The sequence below is a fragment of the Giraffa tippelskirchi genome, chromosome 5 (genome assembly GCF_054371585.1).
Source record: "Giraffa tippelskirchi isolate mGirTip1 chromosome 5, T2T-mGirTip1v1.2.pri, whole genome shotgun sequence".
NCBI lineage: Eukaryota > Metazoa > Chordata > Mammalia > Artiodactyla > Giraffidae > Giraffa > Giraffa tippelskirchi.
Window position 1 is genome coordinate 5,919,088 of NC_137279.1, and position 13,796 is coordinate 5,932,883.

General features: G+C 44.5%; 1 protein-coding gene across 8 annotated transcripts in view; it reads right to left on the reverse strand.

Moving 5' to 3' along the window:
- Positions 1–13,796, reverse strand: part of LOC145504534 (uncharacterized) — a 52,792-nt gene that overhangs the window by 33,022 nt on the left and 5,974 nt on the right. For all 8 annotated transcript variants that reach the window (XR_014052281.1, XR_014052277.1, XR_014052282.1 and 5 more), the window contains exons 2-4: positions 11,020–11,214; positions 3,026–3,152; positions 1,952–2,020 (exon numbers count right to left, since the gene is read on the reverse strand). The gene's annotated coding sequence lies outside the window, so the exon portion shown is untranslated. The remainder of the gene's footprint in view (positions 1–1,951; positions 2,021–3,025; positions 3,153–11,019; positions 11,215–13,796) is intronic.

Below are 13,796 nucleotides of genomic sequence, written 5' to 3' on the forward strand. Positions count from 1 at the left end.
GTCCATGGGGTCACAAAGAGTCAGACACAGCTGAGCAACTAACACTTTCACTTGCAAAGTGTCTTAGTCATCTTTTGCCTCTCTAATTATTTCTGTCTCACATAAAGAAGGCAGTTAGCTATGACCAACATATTTTAAAATGTTGCATGATAGAGTGCTAAAAAGCTACCAGGGATCAAAACACACTCTAGGGCTGCAGTATTTAAATGGTGTGGTACTGGTGCATAATAGGGAAAATAAAATTCAGATACAGACTCATATATATATGGGAATTTGATGCAAAGGGGATCTGATAGTGTAATGATTAAAAGTACACCCTGTGGAATTATATTGCCTGGCTTTAAATCCTGGCTCCAGACAATTATTAGCTATGGAAATGCAGGAAAGTTACTTAGCATTAGTCATTTTCTAAGTTTTAGTCATCTCAGCTATAAAACATGAATAGCAATGTCTATGACAATAGTGTTGGTATGAGAGTTAAATGGCATAATATATGTAAGGATCTTAGGATACCATAGAAAAATTCTAAATTTTTATGGTGCTTGGTACATAATAAAAGATATGCTGGCCCCACTTAGGCACCATTTCAGAATCTTCTTCATCCACATTTTATTCCAGTCCGATGACATCCTGTAAGTAGCCACTAGCCATAAATTTAAATGTAAATTAATTAAAGTTAACCAAAAATTAACAGTTCAGTTCCTCAGTTGCACAAGCCACGTTTTAACAGTCCAGAGCCATATAGGGATTAGTGACTACCACACTGGACAGTGCAGATATAGACCATTTCTCTCATTGTGGAAAGCACTATGCTACTAGCTGAGAGTTCAAGGGCTTTCTGTAAAAACTGGCTGCATGCATGTAAGGTGACCAGCTTCATGCAGGTGAGATCAGACAGTGCTTGTCTTTGGTTCTTACCACTTCTCTTTTACTTTTTGCTGTGGAACATCATGCAGAATGCAGGTGAGAATGTGTTTTGCACTCATAAAGGCCCAACCTAGAATTACAGCGGATATTCATGGGGCCACTCTTGACCAATGGCGAATTGGAGTCAAGGGATACATTCTTCTCCCTTACATTTGAAGTGTATTTAGTAAAAACCCCAGAATATTCAATAAAGTTAGCTTTTTAAAAATTTTTTCCAAAATATTTTGTTTATTTTTAATTCATTTTCTTCTTGTTTCATAAATATGTAATTGACCTACAGCACTGTATAAGTTTGGAGAAGGAAATGGCAACCCACGCCAGTATTCTTGCCTAGAGAATCCCATGGATGGAGGAGCCTGGCAGGTTATAGTCCATAGGGTAGCAAAGAGTCAGGCATGACTGAGTGACTTCACCTCACTTTTTTCACTGTATAAATTTAAGGTGTATCAGCCACCTAATTTTTAATATTTTGTTACAACAACCCTAAAACAAATGTATCCATGATCTATCACTGAGCAGAACATGGAGTCTCGGAGTCATAAGCATAGCATACATTTACTTTATTCATAAAACCTTGTTGTATTTATTCTCAAGTGCTTACATGTACCTACAAAGCATCTGGAAGAATATTCACAAGGCTGTTCAACAAGACTACCCCTGAGAAGGGAACTTGTTGGGTTAGGTCAATATGCCGATGTCTTGCTTTTTTCCTATTTTCTGTTTTCCTACAAATTGACTATTTCATTTTTTACCCCATTATTTTTGTAAAAAACATTTCTCCTCCCAAAATTCAACTCCCTTTTACAACCCAGGGCCTTTTTCTTCTGGAGGTGGAGAAAATAAACATGAGCTACAGGAGGAGAAGAAGGAACCTGCCGCAGGTCATGAAAAATGGGGGCTTCGAGCCTGCCCACCCGGGCCTCTGAACTAATGCCTAGTCAATGAAACATGCCCTATCTCTACAAACGCCCCAGTTTTGCTCCCTTTTAATATCCCATAGCATACATGTTGCACATCTTCTTACCCATTCCTATGCTGATGGACATTTAGGATGCTTCCACCTCCTGGCTGTTGTGAACAGTACTGGATGGACCTAGAGAGTGTCATACAGAGTGAAAGTTAAGTCAGAAAGAGAAAAGCAAACATCATATATTAACACAGATATGTGTAATCTCGAAAAATGGTGTAGGTGACCCTATTTGCAAAGCAGAAGTCGTGACAGAGATGGAGAGAACAACTATAGATACAAAGAGGGAAAGCGGGGGGATGGCTTGGGAGATTGAGATGGACACATTTGATTCTACGTATAAAATACATAGACTTGGTTCTATGTATAAAGTACACTGTTGATTCTATGCATAAAGTAGACAATGGATGAGAACATACTGCATAGCATAGGGAACGCTACTTAACGCTCTGCGGTGACCTGAATGGGAAGGAAGTCCAGGAGGGAAGGGGGTAGGTACATATGGGGCTGATTCACTTTGCTGTGCAGTGGAAACAGGCACAACATCGTAAAACAACTACACTCCAATAAAGTTGATTAAAAAAATAAAATGTGCCATTGACACAACTCTTAATGCCTTGGAGCTGCCAAGAGTGGGAAGCGAATCTCAGCATGAGGGGAGGGGGCTCCCTGTTCTTTTCCACTGGACGTGGGAGCCCCCTTTCTTAGACGCTTCGCTGGCAGCTTCCATCCACCCTGCCACTCTGCACCAAGCTGGGAGGATGCAGCGTCGGTGTCGGTCTTAGCCCTGGTTTGAAGTGTGTCCCAGGCTTATTTCTGAATATCTGGTCATCACAGCAGGGCCAGTGCTGGAGATGGTGGGCACAGATCACCTGAAATCCCGCCTCATCCCACCTCCTTCTCTCCCTTAGCTCTGAACGGGCCGCTCGGGGGTCAGGACACTCTGGAGCTGGTGGGGGGTGGAGAGGAGAAGGGCAGGGAGAGACGTGGGGGTTTCTGATGACGGAGGGGAAGGGGCACAGTTAGCGACACCAGAGAAGCGAATCTACTCCATCGAGGAAAGCCGCTCTCAGGCCTCTGAGCAACTCCGTCTTGGCCCCTTTCTCCTCTCCCTGCCCCTGGCTTCCTCACCTCTTGCTTCACAGCACTTAGCGCCTTCTTATTTCCTTTCCTCTTCCTTTCAAACCAGGACAGGGTTTGATCTCCCCAAGAGAGTGAGATAATCGCTGATCATCATTAGACAAGTAACCTCTTCTTCCTTTTTGCAGCAGAAAAATCTGGAATTAAACTTCAGATGGTGAAGGGCAGAAGACCTCAAATGGTGAAGGAGGATTTTCAGAGCTTTAAAAGCCTTCCCAGGAGTCTCTGACATAATATATCTAGCCCTCATTTGATGAGAATGAGGAAAAAAATAGGTGATACATAGATAAATACCCATATACTGCAGTCCTTCCTGCAACCTGCTGAGGTAGACTATTCCCCATTTTATGGAGGAGAGGCTGAGTCAAAACATTAAGTAACTTGTTCACGTGAGACAGAGTGAGGTTTTAACCGGGGACGTCTGGCTGTGGGTTTCAGTGCTTGTCAACCTATTATACTCTTTCTTGTAAGTGTGTATGGAGTGCTGATCTCTGGAAATCATCAGTGAACCTTGTGAACAAGTGACTTCAGGAGAGCCAAGGGATACGATGTGAATCAGAGAGACACTTGGTATAGACAGGATTTAAGCAGTTCCCTGGCAGGAGCACCCCATGGCAAAGGGCTCATCAGACTGTAGAATGTGCCATCATAATGCGGTAGAGACACAACTTGCTTGAGGGGAAGTGGAATCCCAACAGCACGTGGAATTGAATTAGGTCTCCAGGGACTAGGAGCAACCCTTCTCCCTTTTGACCCAGTTCCATGCTGAACGTGACATTTAGGAAAGCATCACTTGACACTACAGAGTCTGCACTCAAGCCTGCCTTCTGTTCCCTCTCCACTCTCCCAGCTCATTCTCAAGTTCACACTCCATAGGCTGGACAGGACAATGCCTGTGACCTTCATCCCTGTTTCCAGGACGTTATTGCCCTTGAGGATTCAGCCCACGGTCTCTGGTTATCATAGCATTCCAGGATTTTAAATGCCTCTTAAAAGTTGGTGGATGGAAAAACCACATCCACCATGGAGTTTTGCAAGTTAAATATTTTTAGTTTCCAACCCAATGGCAAGGAGATCAAACAGCACACTTGCAAAAGAAAGCTAAACAAGGCCATTCGATTCTAGAAGCTGCTGGCCGGTATTAAAATATTCCATTGTCCTCTGTCCTTTCCCCACCTTGCTCTCTTCTGGAATAAGAGCCTTTGACTCTCCAGGCAGCCTGAATGAGGTTTATGGATGAGACTCATATTTAAGACTCTGGCAAAGTATGACCTTCGGCTTCCCAATAAGCGTCAAGGACAAACAGCAGTGCTTGGGACTTGAGACTTTAATTCCCACCAATTGCTTCTCTCTAGTCTATTATGCATGAGAAATGCAACCGGCTCAGCCCTGGTAATCCGGGGGCACCTTTGAATCACAGACCCATAGAGTGTCAGAGCTGGCCTTGGAGATCATTGAGTGAGTCCAACCTCCAACCTCATTTTCTAGATGAAGAACCTTGCTTCAGATGTGTGTGCCTCTCAGGTTGGACTCTGCTCTGGCTCGCCTTTCCCAGAGACACAGAGCAGTCAGCGGGGTTATGAGGTTCTCAAGCTGGTTAATGTTGCTAATGTGCAGGCAACGTGGGAGGAGGAGAGTCAGCAGGCAAGGGCAGAAACCACACACCTGGGTTTCAATGAGGCTGAATGTGGACCAATTCCTTGCTGCTGCTGTGAAACTGAAGGAAAGGATGACATATGAGCCAGAATCTCGAGAAGGTTCTTTATAGAGGCAGGAAAGGAGGGTCTTTTTGTTTGTCCCATTTACCTCTTTACCTCTTTCTTCTTTGGCAGAGGAATTCTGAAGTTTTCCACATTCCTTCCAACCCAATGAGGCGGCTACTGTCTCTCTAGCTCTCTGATGTCCCCTGAGCATGATCCCGACAGCAAATCATTTTGTGCTTTGCATGTATCAGGCAGCGTTCTGAGGGCTTTGCATGTGTTCATTCACTGAAAGCTCACAAAACTCCCATGAGGCAGGTGTGTATATAAGCCTCATTTTATAGATGAGGAAACCAAATCAAAGAGAGATGAAGTAACTCATCCTGGGTCACACAGTGATACCATTAAAGTCTTGAGGAAGGAGAAATGCTTTGGCAAGAGGGGCTTCCAATCTGGGGTAAACTTCTTGAGGCAGTGGTGAGTTAAGCTTGACCAGGGGTCTCACTGAAGCAGAATACCCTTGTTGTAAACATGCATACTCCAGTTGAGACGTATTCTAGAAGAAAAGCAGACTTCAGAGCCTGGATAGTTTGCTTGGGATAATTCTTGCCAGCTCTATGACCTTGGGCAAGATACTTGATGTCTTCAAGCTTCCATGTTTATGTCTGTCAAACAGATGTAACAACGGTTTTGATGCTTGTAAGGGTGATAAGAATATGTACCTTGCAGAGTTGTTATTAAGGTAAAAGTCATCATGTAGGGTTTGATGTTGGTGGGCATTTAACAAAAAATGGTAACCCCTGTTAAGCAGCCACCTCCTTTCCTCTTGCCCCTTGTTTCCAGGTAGATGTGTTTCCGTTTCTATAATCTTCCTGAGTTCTCTCTTCTTTATTTACTCAGTAACTGAAGCACAGAAAAGTAAGTAACTTTCCCAAGGTCACCCAACTAGTAAGTGGGGAGCTATGATTTAAACCCAGACAGTCTGGCTTTAGAGCCCACATGTTTTGATGCTTCACCATACCAACTCCCCAGAAGACTGAGTATACATGGTATCAAATGTCTTCTCTCTCCCTGGCAGGAAGAAGGTTGAAACCACCAGCATTTTGGAAAAGGCAGCACGGGGAAGCAGACTCAGAGCTGATGACTCAAACCACTCATTCTCCAGTCTTATTTTATGTCCCCATTTCTTGTTAACCCGAGGAGTGGGGATCTTTGGGAGGTGGTGTCCACTCACCCCTGGTCCGCCCAGGCATCTTTGGTAACATCCATTTTTCTTATGTGATTGTCAAGGTCCTTCTTTTACTCTCAGAAGTACCTGAGTTTGGAGATACATTCGATGGTTGTTCTATGCAAAAGGCATACAAAATGCTTAGGCAAGTGAGAGGAGCAGATCATAGACAAGACTATTGGCATCTTCTCTAAGGCAGAAAAAAAAATTGGCCATATTCTTTTTTTGAGGGCTGAGTTAGTTGGCGCCCCAAGAAACTAAGACCACAAGACTTCTTGGAATGTAGGCTTCTTGAGCTTTGCCTTGGCAGGACTGTCTTTGTTCTGGCTCTTGAATGCGTCCCACTCATGCCTTCCCAGGGCCATCAGAGCCCTAAATGACAGCTTAACAGCAGGCAATCAAATTGCCTCATGCCTCTTTCAACATGGTCAGGAGCAGCCCTCAGGCAACCTGTTGCCAGGGACAAGGACAGGAAACCTGAAGCAAAGAATGACCTGCACAGCCTAAACCCTGGAGTTAAATTTACCGGCATAATTGCCAGATGTAATTTCCCTGCACCTCTTTCTGCTAAGTGCTCTCAAAGAGCAGAGCACTTAGTAAATCATAAGGAGGAACCAGCACAAAAGTGCTTACAAATAAGAATTATGGAAAATCAGAAGCCAAATGCTCACAACAGCATTTTTTTCTTTATTTAATCAGAAACAGAGTCAGAACCATACAGGAGGGATGAAGTCTCTCAGGCAAGCGATAACATACGCTGTTCATATACTTTAAGATCTAATCTATCATTTTAAAAATTATTTTATTACAGGGCAGTTTCATAAAAAAAAAGAAAAGAAAAAATAGAGTCTGTGTTCCATTATTCTACTGGGTATCCCAAGAGAAGCCCAATAAAGGGTAATGATAGAATGACTGGGAATGAAGTTTATGGCATAACTCACCAAGAGAACAAGCAAGAAGCAAAGACGGGTGGACAAGGGAATTCAGCTACCAAGCGGTCCACGCTGATTGGGTTTGGGAGCTGTTTCTACTGGCTTTCATTTCAGGAAAGGGAGTTTGTCACACAGAAGATGGCATCTGACCTCAGCTGCAACGATGGCAGAGAGAAACAAAGCCCAGGCTTTCTGGAATCTTAGGCAATCCCACAGGAAGACTTTGAGTTTCTTAAAAACAGAGCCTGGAGGAGCCAGGCATCTATCAAAGTGACTGTGCTTTTGCCGGATCCACATCAGTCACCTCCTGGGGGCAGATCATGAAGCACAATTGGGCACACGGTTTTTTTCACGTCTCCCCATCACAGCTGGAAATTGTAGCTCTGAGTTCATGGGAGGCTATGTTTGGGAGAACAGCAGATCGGGCATCTTTGAAAACCACAGATCACATATACAAACATGTCTAGTACAGTGTGTAGAATACAATAGGCACAAAAAAATGTGAGCCCGTTTTCCTCACCCTTTCCAGCCATGTTTCTAGAATAGCAAGATAATGGAAGAGGCCTGGAGATAAGGCTCTGAGGGGCTCTTGGGGACTCAATCCATCTCTCTGCCTCTACCTAAGTTCACAATGAACTCACACCACTTGGGAAGCTCACCTCTTCTCAGAATGAAATGTCTTCAAACTCCTTCTCTGCTTTCAGTGCCATCCACGAGTGCCTCTTAGGCCCCCGCTACTAAGGTCATGGCTACTAGCAAGCTGTAGGCTGATTTAAGATGGAACTGACCTGAGAGCCTTCTCTTTGACTCTTAGATGCCAAGAGCTTCCTTCTTAAAAAAAACAAAAACAAAAAACTTTCTGCCCTGATTAACTCTTTTGCTGTAAATCCAACAGGCAGCCCTGAGGAAGAAATGAGCCACGGAGAATAAACTAACGCTCTCAGTACCTAACAGGAATTCCTCTGTCGCCAATGGGAACTTCCTAAATGCAAGGCTTTAAAGTCAAGGTATCTCTTTTTTTTGCCAGTCAGAGATTCCTTTCCTGCGTTTATTCCCAAAGTCTCAACTGGTACTGAATGCTTCCAGCATCCTAAGTCACAAGAAGACTCACAACAGACAGTGTACAGGTTGTGCATTTGTAAAGTGTAGACCCAATAACCCTGAGATAGGCCGTCATGCTATTTCCAGAGGACACTGTGTGGCTGACCCCAGCTACCAGTGAGCTGGCTCTCCCCTGCTCCCATCCGCAGCAAGAAGCGCATTAAAAAGCACTGTGGCAGAGTTGATTCGGAGAGAATGCTATTTGCCTACCATCTCTTATCTCTACATCATCAAAATTGGTCAGTTTGATAACGCTTTATATCCTTTCCACATTGTCAGGTAAGATACATTGCAAATGTATACGGTTTAACAAATATATGGTAAATAAGCATTTTTTCCTGTCTTTTCTATTGATAAAAGATTCTATGGAAAGTTGGAGGAAAGAAAACCGCTTTGTAAAAATGATAGATATGGTATAAAACTCCATGGTTTAAACATCTAACTTGCTGAGTTTTAATGGGGTTGTCATCACCGGACTGTTAGCTTAACTTATGAAAATCAAGAAAATGCCTTTTTGTTGCTTCATAAATCCTGATGAACAATAGTCCGACAACAGAAAACAAGCTCTGATTTTGGAATGATTGCTCTCTGTGTATCGCCAGTAATGAAGTATGCAGGAAATCGAAGACTTATTGCTCACAGATATTAGCACAGACCCAGATGGCTCAATTTTTTTTTTACCATAATAGATAATTCTTGAATTATGTGCCTAACAAAGACAAATTCTAGAACCATCGGAAGGCATTTATTATATTAACAAGTGTGTTTTCAATTCCTTCAAAACAGAATGTAATTTAATCTCAGCTTCAGAGACAGATTGGAAACGTTAAATGTCTGCTTTTCAGAAGTGATTTCTGTAGGGAGAAAAGTATTCACCATCAGCTCGAGCTCTGGAACTGGGGAAAAGGATGTTTATCTTAACAGCACAGAAAGGGAGAAGTTGTGGAATTTTTTTTTTAATTTTCTTTTTCATTTTTTAAATGGAGAGCAGATTGTATATATCCTAGTCCTTCCCCAGGGCGACTTCTGCCTTGCTGCACATAACATATTACACTGTGAGAAAGAATAATTATCTGATAGTGATAGGGACCTTCTTAGTGTTCTGTGTGTATAAATGAAAACCTGGGACCTATATGTTACTCTAGGGACTCAGGTGGATCTGGCTGGGGTCAGGTTTGTGATTTTTCAGGGAAGTCCCTGTTAATAATCATCCCGGGAAGGATGGCTGGAGCTGTGGAAGCTTTGGAAATCACGCCATATGAAAAACAGCAGAAGGACTGAGGTTGTTGGAGTTAGAGAAGAGAGACACTCGTAGGTGGAATGTTTGCGGGAAAGGAGATGATTGTGTGGGCATGGTTTGTCCTTCATGGAGGGGCATGTTGCTCCATACTTGGACTAATGTCTACATTTCCTAAGAGAAAACACTCTCAGTTTAACTAACGTCTCAACTCACCTTTCAGAGAAAAGAGCATCCAGAGGGCTCTACCAAAACTTTAAGGACTTGAGTCTGGGTATGGAACGGGGAGGATGGAGTCAATGGAGGTGTGAAAGGCAGTGCCTGGGGAGAATCAGGAAGTGAAAGTCAGATAGTCTTAAGGAAGCCTCCATCTGAATGATGGAGATCTGACGCCAGGCGGTGGAGTGGAGACAGGAGGTGGTGGGGCTCAACTGACGACTTCAGAAAGAAATCAAGAAATGCCAAGGGGGACCACTCCCATCAGCATTGGGCACACCCACAGCGCTTGTCATAGAACATCTGTACCCTCCGTTGCGGGCAGGAAGGGAACGGTCAGTGTGCGGAGGAGCCAGTTTGGATGAGGAGGAACTTGCTAGCAGAACCGCCAAAGTGGCACATCAATGGGCTTGTGAAGAAATGGCATCTGGACACCTGCTCCCAGTCTTGCAGGAGCCAGTTGTGTCTGTGTCAGGAACGCTGCAGAGGGATGCCAGGCTTCAGTGGAGGCCCTTTCCGGGTGGCATCCGAGGCGCTACCAGTTCCAAGTCAGTGCCAAAATACATCATTTTGGTCACCATGATTCAGTCATTCAACATCTCTTTATGCGGTCCCTACTCTGTGCAAGGCAACGTGCTTGGCCCTGGGGACATGGGGGGGAGGTCAACACACAGGGGTGAACCCTGCTCCCAGGGACCTGCTCCCAAAGGACAGACAGGGAGTGAGCAGGAGTTACAGGGGTGCCGGTGATGAAGACGAAGGGCAGGTGTTGGGGCGGGTGCCCTAGGCAGATGGTCTGATAAGTGAGGGCAGACAGCGTGGAGGGAGTGATTGTAAGGCTGACCTATACTGCCAGTAGGAGTTACGTAGGAACAGGGAGGAGGAAAGAAAAAGAGAAGACCCCATGCAAAGAGAACCACATATTTCACAATATGGAGGGAAGAAAGGGAAGTCCCACCATGGGATCACTCTTTAGCTGGGCTGTTAGACCAAAGCAAACCATCAACCTGGTGGCTCTATCAGCTCAGCTTAATTAGTTACATTAAATTAAAAGTTGCAGTGGGGAGAACAGAGAAGGAACACATCCATTTTGGGGTGAATTAGTGTGATCTGGCAGGGATTAAAGAAATGGGGATTATTCCTTGAAGGCCAGGTTTGACTGAATAAAGCAGGAGAGGGAGTTTGGGCCACAGCTGGAGGAAGACGCCTGGGCTGTCCAGGGTGGTGAGAGGTCTTCAGAAGTGGCAAAGCGCTAGAAGCAGAAGTGCGGGGACGAATACCCGTTGGTGCTCTCACCCAGAAAGAAGATGCAAGACAAAGTCCTCCCCAGAGCATGACTCGCTCTGGAGCGTCTTTCAGGCATGGCAGCCCCTATCTGGCAACCCTGCCCTCCGGCTCGTATGTGGGGAGATCCTACAGTATAAGTAAATGGAGGATTTGAAGAAAGACAACTCCATGCAGTTTGCTTTCTTCCAATGCTTCATAGTTTGCATAGTGTAGCATCCATTTGAAGAGGATTGATCTTTGCTCTGCAGAGAGGACTTGAGATCCAGACATGGGAAATGACTTACCCAAGGTCATGGCTCGGTTCTTTGGTGGAACACTCTATTTCTGCTCTGCCGACTGGTTTTTACACCAAGCATTCCCATTGCAAGGGCATGAGAAACAATTGTGTCTTTCCAAAAAAAGAGCCCTTGACGGGGAAATCAGTCAGGTAAGCGAAGGGATGGTTCTGAGGGGGCTCCTCTTCCACGCAGCCATCTGTCCTTGAAAAGGGTGACAAGGGCTTTTCTGAGTGAAGGGAAAGAAAGGGCCCACCTACAACAATACCTGAAAATGGTTGATAAGCACTTGCTCTTCTATTCTGGGTCTTTCCCCCCCTTTTCTGCATTGCACCGCTGTGGCGTTGAAACTGGCTGAATCAGCATGGAATCGTTTAGCAGGAAATGATGAAAACTGTCATTCTTCTCTGTCTGCATGGTAACACTCAGTGGGGAGAGCTGATGAGGATGGAGGGGCCGTCTGACAGGGCCTCCGGCCTTAGATTGGAATGTGGGTGGCAAGAGCCCACGGTCTAATCAGTGGCCTTTCCCCGGGGTGGGCCCGGGACTGTGAATGTGAGGCTGTCCCTGCAGCAAGGACGCCTGCACCCACAGAACGGTCCTGGTGAGGGAGGAGGCAGAAAGACAACCTGGGGATCTCCCTCCAGGAAATAGAGCCCCTGGGGATGGGGTCACCAGGTGCTCATTGCAGCTACGGGAAAGGGTGCCGGGCAAGGGGCTCCGTGACAGGGAGGGGTTTCCCTTGGTTTCCAATAAGTAATAGGGAACCTTGCTGAAATACTACCCCCTAACCTCATTCAGGGGTCGATGTGAGTGCTTTTACCATGCTCTCAGGATTTTTCGTCACGGTTCCGTAATGTTACCATGCGACTTTGCCTTGTGAGCCTCAGTTTTCTCTTTTGCAAAATAGAGGTGTTAGGACCTAGAGCTGTAGCACTATTGGGCTGAATAATGACATAATGACTGTGATAGTGCTTTGAGCAGTGCACATCATTATATTATTCAGAATCCAGAGTCTCTGGGGCACGTTAGAACCCTTATTCTAACACTCATAAGTAGGCAAACAAGCAGCGTTCTCTCTCCCCTTCATCCCTAGCTTAATGGGTTTAATGCAACTTTGGACATAAACACTGACCTATATGTTACAATTTGAGAGGTGTGTGTGTGTGGTGTGGGGAGTTAATGAAAATGAGAAAGTCCCCAAAACCCAGAGTTGCTTCTGCTAGGAAGAAGGAGGCTAGGAGGCTCTATAGCAATGACCGTGCTTCACTCGATATCCAAAAGAAATGTGAGCAATGTTGTTAACCATTTGCATATTTCTAAAGTCCAGATTTTTGGCAGCATTCATATGACAATTTAGAAATAACGTTCCAGAAGTGAGGGAGGAGAAAGTAATGGAAAGCATGCTTGCTATTTGTGTTCAAAATTGAGCAGGCAGATGTATAGCCCAAGCAGCCCCTAAGAAGGGGTGGTGCAATGTTAGCACACGTGGCAGGGCCGGCAGAAACACTGAGTGCACAGCGGGCCATGATGCGATAGAAAGATTTGGCCGGATTGAAGTTACATTCACTTAGGATTATCATGCCACTAAGTTCTGCCCAACAATTGTTTCTGTGTATCAGTCAGCATTTAACAATGATTTATCCCATTTATACTATTTAAAAAATCTTTCTGGAAGGTCACTTTGGCCACTGTGTAGGGAATGAACTTCAAGGACATGCTCTCAGAACAGAAGCGAGGGCTAAGTGGGCAGCTACTCTAGATGAACTTGAATGGTGACTTGAGTCGGGGTAGTGGCCGTGGAAATAGAATGGATACACCAATTTGCCACTAACAAATTAATTAGTATGACTTGTCAACAGATGAAATATGGTTGATGAGAGAGAAAGAGAAAAAAAAAGGAACCAAAGATGGAACCCAGGTTTTGGCTTGGGCAAATGGGTAGATTGAGGTAACTTCATTTAGATGGAGGAAACCAGAGAGGGACTGATCTGGGTAGAAAAAGCAGAATCAAGAACTCTATTTTTTGGACATGCCTGGAAGCCATTCAATGGGAGACGCCAAGCATGAAATTGAGTATACAAGTTAGGAGCTCAGCTGAGAGAGACATCAAGGCTAGGAATACGGATGTGGAAGTAATCTTTTAGATATCTAAATCTTGGAAACTGAAAGAGATCACTTAGGGAATGAGTGCTTACGGAAGAAAGGGACCCGTCCCAATATTTAGAAGAGGGAAAGAGAAACAGAGACCAGAAAAGGAGTTGAGAAGACATGCCCAGTGAGGTGGGAAGGAAAACAAGATAGTCTGTTGTCCTGGAAAAGGAGGCTGCTGTATATAATTGCTAAGGTCCCTTTCATATATATGCAGAGTACATCATGTGAAATGCCAGGCTGAATGAAGCACAAGCTGGAATCAAGATTGCTGGGAGAAATATCAATAACCTCAGATATGCAGATGACACTACCCTTATGGCAGAAAGTAAGAGAACTAAAGTGCCTCTTGATGAAAATGAAAGAAGAGAGTGAAAAAGTTGACTTAAAACTCAACTTTCAAAAACTAAGATCATGGCATCCAGTTCCATCACTCCGTGGCAAACAGATGGGGAAAAAATGGAAACAGTGAAAGACTTCATTTTCTTGGGCTCCAGAATTACTGCAGGTGGTGACTACAGCCATGAAATTAAAAGATTTTCAATGAAAAGACACTTGCTTCTTGGAAGAAAAGCTATGGCTAACCTTGACAGCATATTTAAAAGCAGAGACATTACTTTGCCAACAAAGATCCA